General features: G+C 35.3%; 2 long non-coding RNA genes across 2 annotated transcripts; both read right to left on the reverse strand.

Annotated features, from left to right (window-relative positions):
* Positions 1 to 2283: 2283 nt before the first annotated feature.
* Positions 2284 to 5125, reverse strand: LOC128289398 (uncharacterized). The gene is made up of 3 exons (XR_008279052.1): positions 4666 to 5125; positions 4113 to 4196; positions 2284 to 2745 (listed from the first exon to the last, which is right to left on the reverse strand). It is a non-coding gene; the product is annotated as an uncharacterized LOC128289398 (long non-coding RNA).
* A 3327-nt stretch (positions 5126 to 8452) lies between these two features.
* On the reverse strand, positions 8453 to 10435 carry LOC128289400 (uncharacterized). Its single transcript, XR_008279054.1, has 2 exons — positions 10282 to 10435; positions 8453 to 8914 (listed from the first exon to the last, which is right to left on the reverse strand). It is a non-coding gene; the product is annotated as an uncharacterized LOC128289400 (long non-coding RNA).
* Between the last annotated feature and the right edge of the window lie 1665 nt (positions 10436 to 12100).

Below are 12100 nucleotides of genomic sequence, written 5' to 3' on the forward strand. Positions count from 1 at the left end.
TAAAGATAAACCAAGCTTGATAATTCTCAAACAAGAACGATAGAAAAGCCAATATAAGAAATTCCAAGATATAAAGATTATACCGTAAATCGAGAATATAATCCGAAGAAAATAATAAAGATGATCCGAAAAATCCTCGAGAAAACCGTAGGAAACTATCATCAGTATGCTCTAGAATTTCTCATAATAGAGATAATATAATTCTCGCATATATAAACCATAATCAATAGAACATCGAATAATCTTACATAGATTTTTATCATCAACTTCATTCCAATATATCGAATAGAAATCAAGAGATGGGGAAATGTAGATCATAACTAATCGGACCAATAGAACTTTTCATCTAATATCACACTCACTAGCACCCTCATACGATAGAATTTCCATTCGAAAGGGATAACCATACGTATTCCCGAATAGAGGAAAACATAGAATACTCGTAAGAGAAAGATAGCCATCACTTTATTTAATTGAATCCGTCATATTCGCACATCCGTGCAAGTCCGACATTATTCCTCTAATAATTACGTCTTCGCTAATCTCATACTATTCCATTATTGTACTCTTCATTTCACTTTGCAAGCTTATGCAACATATCTCTCGAAAATCTCATCGTATAACTCTATTCGGTAAGGGGCGAAGATTGTAAAGCCTCTAAACTTTTGACTCTCAAGCAAATACATATTCAACAACAATATAGCTTTACGCATATTGATTCAAACATTTCAAATTTCCAACTTATTATAAACACATTTTCACATATCTCAAGAATACATGTAACTTTATTTCATGCGAATATTAGCAAAACATAAGTGAATTTATCATAACTCAAACTTTCATTTCTTTTCTCAAATTACCCTTAATGTTTTATCAAATTCCCATATTTAGTCTTAATCACTTGCCAATATTTATCAAATTGGAGAACGTCTTATGGTTTTGAGTACATCGCTACTTGATGCCATAGTTCAACTATGGTCTTGTACTAGCTCTCATCCATCTGTGTCGATGCCGTGTCCCGCATGTGTCTTACATCGACACATGTAACCGTCTTGATGCATGTCCTGGACATGTCTTACACTAGCACATCTCGTAGCCGACGCATGTCCCGGACATGTCGACATCGGCTATCATCTCGAGGCCGATGCATGTCCTGGACATGTCTTACACTAGCCCTCGCCTCAATGCCGATGCCATGTCTCATACATGGTCTTACACCGCACACAAATCTCATGTATTGCCATGGTCCAACCATAGTCTTTTCCGTCAATTCATTAGTGAACGATCGTACTCATTCCTGCGTTCCACCCAATTTGATCTTTCATTACAACTTTCATGCTATTGTGACATTTATGATTCAGAATCGAGATTATAAAGCATAACATTATTGCATATTGACTTCATCAATCTAGACATAAATGTCAACCTCATGTATATATCGATTATTAATCATGCAATAAAAGCATTCATACATACATTCTGTCATTTCAAGCAAATTTCTTTCTTTTCCTAAACACTTGGCCAAATCAAGTTGGACATTTAACATCGTATGAATACTAACATGCATAAAAGCGCTTTTCACAACTTAACGTGTTTTACTCCACTATTTCACATACTTTATCTCAAGAGTATCACATAATGAAAACTAGTTCTTATAAAAAAAATCATGGATTTCTTTTCATACCTTTCCAAATTTTCAGCATATCATAAGCATGATTCAATAATCTCAACTTTACTCTTATCTCTATCAAGATTTGCTCGGTTGGAACTCATTCTGTCTTAATCAACAGCTTTTGTTAGGGCGAGAGATATCACACTATCACGAGTAATACTATGGCATGTATAACTAGACTCTCTTACGCTAGGTTAGTCCGAGAACCGACTAAACCATGCTCTGATACCACTAAATGTGAAACCCCTCGCCCGCATCCGACGCCCGGACGGGGTTCGAGGTGCTACCTGACTTTTACTGACACTTTCATACTAAACAGGGACATGAAATCTCAAATAATTAAAAACTTTTCTTTTCACATGCAATCTGTCCCTTATACGAGCTTACGAGGCCCAATACATGCATTCGGGGCGATTCGGGACCCAATCGAGAACTCATGAAAACTTAGAAAATCTCGTGCGTTAAGGCTTCACACGCCCATGTGCTCAGCCGTGTGGCGAAATAGGCTAATTATCAAGCCTTTTGTCACTCTCACACCACATGCATAGATACATACTTATCCAATAACATACAACGTGACATAAATTAGCTCTTAAACATCTACAAACATGTTATGCTCAAGTTATTTTCTTATACAATAAATATTATAGAATTTGCCCATATCATTACCACATACTAGACATAACTATCATTACATCACAAACCATTCATGAAGCATTATTAACTATTTACCAATCACTTAATCCTGCATTAGTTACTAGCTCATCAATGAATCTCAATTCAATCTCTAGGCATACATGTTGTAAGCCACATCACAAGAGATAATAACATACATGCATAAGAATAATCATATGGGCCCATAATGTCATTAGCCGACATAGGCCAATTTACATGACTAATACTACCTTAATAACAAGCCAATGCCTTTGGCTAAATCATAATATTACATACTCACATTAAAACCCTATACATGCCATAGACTCGAATCACTTGAGTTTACTTACTCCGATAACGTTAACTCGATAGGGTGATGATATCTCTGATGGCCTCCAACCCGAGCTAACCTGGAAACTCTAGAAAACATGGGAAAGAAGGGGGGTAAGCTTTCGCTTAGTAAGTTCATATGAAAACAATAAGCAACTCATTAACTTGTTTTATCAATGTTTATAACATATTCTCAAGTTTACTACAAGCTGTCTTCCTGAGTAAAAGTCACTAAATTATTTATATCTGGAGCTACGAAACTCCGAATTAAGTTCCGTTAATTTTCCCTGAAACTAGACTTATTTTCCTTTCTTCCATAAAATTTCCAGAATTTTTGGTTAAGCCAAATAGTACAGTTTATTAGTTAAAGTATCCCCTGTTTCAGGGTATGACCACTCTGACCCCTATGCACTACAAACCGAATTTCTCCCTGTACAAAATTCCAACGACTATGCCGTTTATTTCCCATAAAAATAGACTCAATAAGGAATCCATTCATGTAAGGTATAACTCTTAATAATTTTTGTACAATTTTGGTGAATTTCTACAGTTAGAACAGGGATCTCGAATTCATTCAGACCCTGTTTCACAAGAATTCAAATATCAAATAATATGGAATTCTTTTTCTTTCTCTGTTTCTTTCATGTGAAAATAGACTCATTAAGCTTTAATCCCATATTTTATTCTGCCTCTAACTCATTTTCCACTATTTTTAGTGTATTTTCAAAGTTACACTACTGCAGTAACTCAAATCTGTCAAGGCTAAATTACTCATTCATGATCTTACCACCTTATCGTTGTTGTATCTATTTTCAACCCGAGGGTTAAGTACATACCTGTCCAAAATATCCATTTCACAATACTTACCAATACGTCACCTACATCTTAAGTGTTCTTCCATTCCACTAGAAATTTTACCCGTTGAACACATCGAATATAACTCGGATACATGGATAATTTGCACATAAGTGCCATATTTGTAGCCAAGCTACCATGTAACCCGCCCATAAGTGAACTCGGACTCAACTCAACGAGCTCGGGCGTTCGCATCCGTAAGTGAACTCGGACTCAACTAAACGAGTTCGGATGCCTAGTTACATCTCACGAACTCGGACTCAACTCAACGAGTTCGGACATTCCACATCCATAAGTGAACTCGGACTCAACTCAACGAGTTCGGATGCTCAACCATTCTAGTGACATGTCACTTATATCCTAATCTATTCCTAAGGTTCAAACGGGATTTTCCTCGAACACGTCTCCTTGCTATCTTCCGTAAAATACCGAAACCAATACTCGGTAGCACTTTATATTTAACAAATAATACACTTAATTTGCATTTTATTCGAAAATAACCACAAAGCATATATTTCATAATAAAATTCAGCATAACATATAATTAACATCAATAACTTAAAAATAACCATTATGCTACCTTATTTACACATGAACTTACCTCGATACCACAAATGTGAAAAGGACGTACTCGTCCATAAATCGATTTCTTTCCGTTCTAGGTCCAAGTCTCAATTTTCATCATCTATAACATCACATTTAGCCTACCAATCAGTCACAATATTCATATGGGTCTAAAATCATATTTTTACAAATTTTCATTTTGACCCTAAACTTTTGCATATTTGCACTTTTGCCCCAATGCTCGTAAATTAATTTTTATTCAATTTATTTACTCCTTGAGTCTAGATGAACCATTTTCATAACTATAGCAACTCATAATTTCAACTATTTTACACATTTACAACTCATTTTACAACTTAGCAATTTACCCCTTTTTAAGGTATTTTCATGCAATTTCTTTCACAAAAGTTGTTTATTAGACAACTAGGACTCATAATCTTCCATAAAAACACAGCAAACAACACATTTACTCTCATGGTAAAACCCTAGACTCTTCATCATTTTGCAAAATAATCCCTCTTATGAAAGCTTATGCTTTAGGGGTTCCAAAAATACAAAAATCATCAAGGAAAGACATTAAAATCACTTACAAGCAAGGGAAATATGTTGCTGAAATTTTCCAGCTTCAAAACCCTTTCTTTGCTGCATATTTCGGTGAAGGGGAAGAGAAAAATGATAGCTTTTTCTTTTTCTTTTTTTTTTATTTGTTAATAATAAAACTATTTTGTCTAATTTTGACTTTTCAACTATTTTGTCTCCCATGGCCGGCCATCACACTTTCAATGGCCTAATTTCACTTTAAAGACCCCCAATTTAAGATAAAAGGCAATTTAACACCTTTAGGTATTAAAACACAACTTTTACTTTTTACGCGATTTAGTCCTTTTTCGAAATTGGACTAGAAATCGCTAAAATTAATATACCAAAATTAACATGCACTTATAAAATCATATTATAACACATAAAATAATACTAAAATAATTTTCTCTGGCCTCAGAATAGTGGTCCCGAAACCACTGTTCCGACTAGGCCCAAAATCGGGCTATTACATTTCTTCCCCCCTTTAGGGATTTTCGTCCCCGAAAATCTTACCAGAAAAAGTTGTTCTCTACTTTCACGAGTCACTTATATCTTTTCTCACAACTTACAAAACAACTCCGCACAAGTTCATACTCAAGATTTCCTATAGCTTTTCCATAGTTGAGGTATAAACCTCTGAGCTCAATTTGAAACACCGAGACCGACATTCTTGGAACCATAAACTTAGAAACATACAACTCAGTCATATCTGTTGAATAATATATCTGTACATACTAAAATAATCATGCAGACTTCCATCATCAATCTTTCACAATTCAACTTGCATCTCTCCTTTTTCCTGGAAATGAGAGACATCCCGATACGAAATTCATAACAGTCTTTTCTCATTTTCTTCCCATTGTCATCACTGACAATAATAATCTCGAATACATTTGATATTCGGCTTTACCCTATAGACAATTCGACATCCTTTGAACGAATAAACAAGATATCTTTGTGAACTCAGACTCAATTCTCTCAGATACCCGAGTTTCTCAAGATCAAATCTTACTCAATTAATAGTAATAGAAACCAAATCAAATCCTCCTCGCAATTCCAAATTAAAAGTCGAATCATGTCAGTACTTGTTTAATTTACCACTTATAGCCACATTTCTATACTCTGATCATCAACTGTTTAGAAACTTTACTAACATGAATCAAATGATTCCAACTTCATAGATGTGGTCTTTTTATTAATCAGGATAACTATACTTATAACACCTCTCGAACAAGAGAAATCCAACTAATATGTTTCCATAACATACTTTCAAGAATAAAACCCCATCATTTCGATCGTATCGACTACTTACCAAAGAACACGTAACGGTATTCTCGAACCGAGAATAAACTTAAATGCACATAACTCAGATTTACTTTTGTAGAATAACCATTCTTTACCCCAGAAATTTTAAAGAAATCTCGACACTGAAATCCCCACACTTCTATGGTCGAGCCAGAAGCTTAATCATAACAGATTCTAATATCGCAAGTCAAAGATTACTCGTAAAGATAAACCAAGCTTGATAATTCTCGAAACAAGAACGATAGAAAAGCCAATATAAGAAATTCCAAGATATAAAGATTATACCAGAAATCTGAGAATATAATCCAGAAGAAAATAATAAAGATGATCCGAAAAATCCCTCAGAGAAAACCAGAAGGAAACTACTGTCTGTATGCTCTAGAATTTCTCATAATAGAGATAATATAATTCTCGCATATATAAACCATAATCAATAGAACATCAGAATAATCTTACATAGATTTTTACTGTCAACTTCATTCCAATATATCAGAATAGAAATCTGAAGAGATGGGGAAATGTAGATCATAACTAACTGGACCAATAGAACTTTTCATCTAATATCACAGTCACTAGCACCCTCATACGATAGAATTTCCATTCGAAAGGGATAACCATACGTATTCCCCAGAATAGAGGAAAACATAGAATACTCAGAAGAGAAAGATAGCCATCACTTTATTTAATTGAATCCGTCATATTCAGACATCTGTGCAAGTCCGACATTATTCCTCTAATAATTCTGTCTTCGCTAATCTCATACTATTCCATTATTGTACTCTTCAGTTTCACTTTGCAAGCTTATGCAACATATCTCTCGAAAATCTCATCGTATAACTCTATTCTGGTAAGGGGGCGAAGATTGTAAAGCCTCTAAACTTTTGACTCTCAAGCAAATACATATTCAACAACAATATAGCTTTACGCATATTGATTCAAACATTTCAAATTTCCAACTTATTATAAACACATTTTCACATATCTCAGTAATACATGTAACTTTATTTCATGCGAATATTAGCAAAACATAAGTGAATTTATCATAACTCAAACTTTCATTTCTTTTTCTCAAATTACCCTTAATGTTTTATCAAATTCCCATATTTAGTCTTAATCACTTGCCAATATTTATCAAATTGGAGAACGTCTTATGGTTTTGAGTACATCGCTACTTGATGCCATAGTTCAACTATGGTCTTGTACTAGCTCTCATCCATCTCGTGTCGATGCCGTGTCCTGCATGTGTCTTACATCGACACATGTAACCGTGCTGATGCATGTCCCGGACATGTCTTACACTAGCACATCTCGTAGTCGACGCATGTCCCGACATGTCCGACATCGGCTATCATCTCGAGGTCGATGCATGTCCTGACATGTCTTACACTAGCCCTCGCCTCAATGCCGATGCCATGTCTCATACATGGTCTTACACCGCACACAAATCTCATGTATTGCCATGGTCCAACCATAGTCTTTTCCGTCAATTCATTAGTGAACGATCGTACTCATTCCCTGCTCCACCCAATTTGATCTTTCATTACAACTTTCATGCTATTGTGACATTTATGATTCTCAGAATCGAGATTATAAAGCATAACATTATTGCATATTGACTTCATCAATCTAGACATAAATGTCAACCTCATGTATATATCGATTATTAATCATGCAATAAAAGCATTCATACATACATTCTGTCATTTCAAGCAAATTTCTTTCTTTTCCTAAACACTTGGCCAAATCAAGTTGGACATTTAACATCGTATGAATACTAACATGCATAAAAGCGCTTTTCACAACTTAACATGTTTTACTCCACTATTTCACATACTTTATCTCAAGAGTATCACATAATGAAAACTAGTTCTTATAAAAAATCATGGATTTCTTTTCATACCTTTCCAAATTTTCAGCATATCATAAGCATGATTCAATAATCTCAACTTTACTCTTATCTCTATCAAGATTTGCTCGGTTGGAACTCATTCTGTCTTAATCAACAGCTTTGTTAGGGTAGAGATATCACACTATCACGAGTAATACTATGGCATGTATAACTAGACTCTCTTACGCTAGGTTAGTCCGAGAACCGACTAAACCATGCTCGATACCACTAAATGTGAAACCCTCGCCGCATCCGACGCCTTGGACGGGGTTCGAGGTGCTACCGACTTTTATCGACACTTTCATACTAAACAGGCCATGAAATCTCAAATAATTAAAACTTTTCTTTTCACATGCAATCATCCCTTATACGAGCTTACGAGGCCCAATACATGCATTCGGGCGATTCGGGACCCAATCGAGAACTCATGAAAAACTTAGAAAAATCTCGTGCGTTAAGGCTTCACACGCCCATGTGCTCAGCCGTGTGGCGTAAATAGGCTAATTATCAAGCCTTTTGTCACTCTCACACCACATGCATAGATACATACTTATCCAATAACATACAACGTGACATAAATGAGCTCTTAAACATCTACAAACATGTTATGCTCAAGTTATTTTCTTATACAATAAATATTATAGAATTTGCCCATATCATTACCACATACTAGACATAACTATCATTACATCACAAACCATTCATGAAGCATTATTAACTATTTACCAATCACTTAATCCTGCATTAGTTACTAGCTCATCAATGAATCTCAATTCAATCTCTAGGCATACATGTTGTAAGCCACATCACAAGAGATAATAACATACATGCATAAGAATAATCATATGGGCCCATAATGTCATTAGCCGACATAGGCCAATTTACATGACTAATACTACCTTAATAACAAGCCAATGCCTTTGGCTAAATCATAATATTACATACTCACATTAAAACCCTATACATGCCATAGACTCGAATCACTTGAGTTTACTTACTCCGATAACGTTAACTCGATAGGGTGATGATATCTCTGATGGCCTCCAACCCGAGCTAACCTGGAAACTCTAGAAAACATGGGAAAGAAGGGGGGTAAGCTTTCGCTTAGTAAGTTCATATGAAAACAATAAGCAACTCATTAACTTGTTTTATCAATGTTTATAACATATTCTCAAGTTTACTACAAGCTGTCTTCCTGAGTAAAAGTCACTAAATTATTTATATCTGGAGCTACGAAACTCCGAATTAAGTTCCGTTAATTTTCCCTGAAACTAGACTTATTTTCCTTTCTTCCATAAAATTTCCAGAATTTTTGGTTAAGCCAAATAGTACAGTTTATTAGTTAAAGTATCCCCTGTTTCAGGGTATGACCACTCTGACCCCTATGCACTACAAACCGAATTTCTCCCTGTACAAAATTCCAACGACTATGCCGTTTATTTCCCATAAAAATAGACTCAATAAGGAATCCATTCATGTAAGGTATAACTCTTAATAATTTTTGTACAATTTTTGGTGAATTTCTACAGTTAGAACAGGGGATCTCGAATTCATTCAGACCCTGTTTCACAAGAATTCAAATATCAAATAATATGGAATTCTTTTTCTTTCTCTGTTTCTTTCATGTGAAAATAGACTCATTAAGCTTTAATCCCATATTTTATTCTGCCTCTAACTCATTTTCCACTATTTTTAGTGTATTTTCAAAGTTACACTACTGCAGTAACTCAAATCTGTCAAGGCTAAATTACTCATTCATGATCTTACCACCTTATCGTTGTTGTATCTATTTTCAACCCGAGGGTTAAGTACATACCTGTCCAAAATATCCATTTCACAATACTTACCAATACGTCACCTACATCTTAAGTGTTCTTCCATTCCACTAGAAATTTTACCCGTTGAACACATCGAATATAACTCGGATACATGGATAATTTGCACATAAGTGCCATATTTGTAGCCAAGCTACCATGTAACCCGCCCATAAGTGAACTCGGACTCAACTCAACGAGCTCGGGCGTTCGCATCCGTAAGTGAACTCGGACTCAACTCAACGAGTTCGGATGCCTAGTTACATCTCACGAACTCGGACTCAACTCAACGAGTTCGGACATTTCACATCCATAAGTGAACTCGGACTCAACTCAACGAGTTCGGATGCTCAACCATTCTAGTGACATGTCACTTATATCCTAATCTATTCCTAAGGTTCAAACGGGATTTTCCTCGAACACGCCTCCTTGCTATCTTCCGTAAAATACGAAACCAATACTCGGTAGCACTTTATATTTAACAAATAATACACTTAATTTGCATTTTATTCAAAATAACCACAAAGCATATATTTCATAATAAAATTCAGCATAACATATAATTAACATCAATAACTTAAAAATAACCATTATGCTACCTTATTTACACATGAACTTACCTCGATACCACAAATGTGAAAAGGACGTACTCGTCCATAAATCGATTTCTTTCCGTTCTAGGTCCAAGTCTCAATTTTCATCATCTATAACATCACATTTAGCCTACCAATCAGTCACAATATTCATATGGGTCTAAAAATCATATTTTTACAAATTTTCATTTTGACCCTAAACTTTTGCATATTTGCACTTTTGCCCCAATGCTCGTAAATTAATTTTTATTCAATTTATTTACTCCTTGAGTCTAGATGAACCATTTTCATAACTATAGCAACTCATAATTTCAACTATTTTACACATTTACAACTCATTTTACAACTTAGCAATTTACCCTTTTTAAGGTATTTTCATGCAATTTCTTTCACAAAAGTTGTTTATTAGACAACTAGGACTCATAATCTTCCATAAAAACACAGCAAACAACACATTTACTCTCATGGTAAAACCCTAGACTCTTCATCATTTTGCAAAATAATCCTCTTATGAAAGCTTATGCTTTAGGGGTTCCAAAATACAAAAATCATCAAGGAAAGACATTAAAATCACTTACAAGCAAGGAAATATGTTGCTGAAATTTTCCAGCTTCAAAACCCTTTCTTTGCTGCATATTTCGGTGAAGGGGAAGAGAAAAATGATAGCTTTTTCTTTTTCTTTTTTTTTATTTGTTAATAATAAAACTATTTTGTCTAATTTTGACTTTTCAACTATTTTGTCTCCCATGGCCGGCCATCACACTTTCAATGGCCTAATTTCACTTTAAAGACCCCCAATTTAAGATAAAAGGCAATTTAACACCTTTAGGTATTAAAACACAACTTTTACTTTTTACGCGATTTAGTCCTTTTTCGAAATTGGACTAGAAATCGCTAAAATTAATATACCAAAATTAACATGCACTTATAAAATCATATTATAACACATAAAATAATACTAAAATAATTTTCTCTGGCCTCGGAATAGTGGTCCCGAAACCACTGTTCCGACTAGGCCCAAAATCGGGCTATTACAAACACTTTGCTGCTGACTGCACCCCTTTAGAACTAATCTGGCCTTATGCTTGTTCAGAGATCCATCTGCATTGTTCTTGGTCCTGAACACCCATTTGACACCTATGATCTTTCTGTTTACTGGCCTATCAACCAACTCTCATATGTCATTTTTATGGATCATTTCCATTTCAGCTTCCATAGCCTTCTTCCAGCATTCTTCTTTAGCAGCCTCTTCAAAATTTGAAGGTTCAACTATTGCAACATTACATCTTTGATAGATGTCTGCAATAGTCCTTGTTCCTCTCATAGGTGCTTCATCAAAATTATCATCAACTAGCCCTTCTTCAGCTAGCTCCAAACTGCTGTCCAGCTGATCTTCATCAGTCAACCTTGCATCAGCATCATTCCAGCTCCATACTCTACCTTCATCAAACCTCACATCCATACTCACTAATATTTTCTTTGTTGAGGGATCATACACCCTATAGCCCTTATTAGTGATGCTGTAGCCAACAAATATTCCTGGAGCAGCCCTTCTCTCGAGCTTGGTTCTCCTCTCAGCTGGAATAAGGGCATAACAAACACAGCCAAACACTTTTAGGTGTGAAATAGAAGGTTTGATTCCATGCCAGGCTTCAAAAGGAGTCTTTTCCTTCACAGCAACGGTTGGCAACTTGTTGAGCAGGTACACTGAGGTATTAACAGCCTCAGCCCAAAACTTGCTTGGCAGCTTGCTATCAAACAGCAAACATCTAGCCATATCAAGTGTTGTTCGATTCTTCCTCTCACATACTTCATTTTTCTGAGGAGTATAGACTGTTTTTAGCTG

Source organism: Gossypium arboreum, chromosome 2, assembly GCF_025698485.1.
Source record: "Gossypium arboreum isolate Shixiya-1 chromosome 2, ASM2569848v2, whole genome shotgun sequence".
Taxonomy (NCBI): Eukaryota; Viridiplantae; Streptophyta; class Magnoliopsida; order Malvales; family Malvaceae; genus Gossypium; species Gossypium arboreum.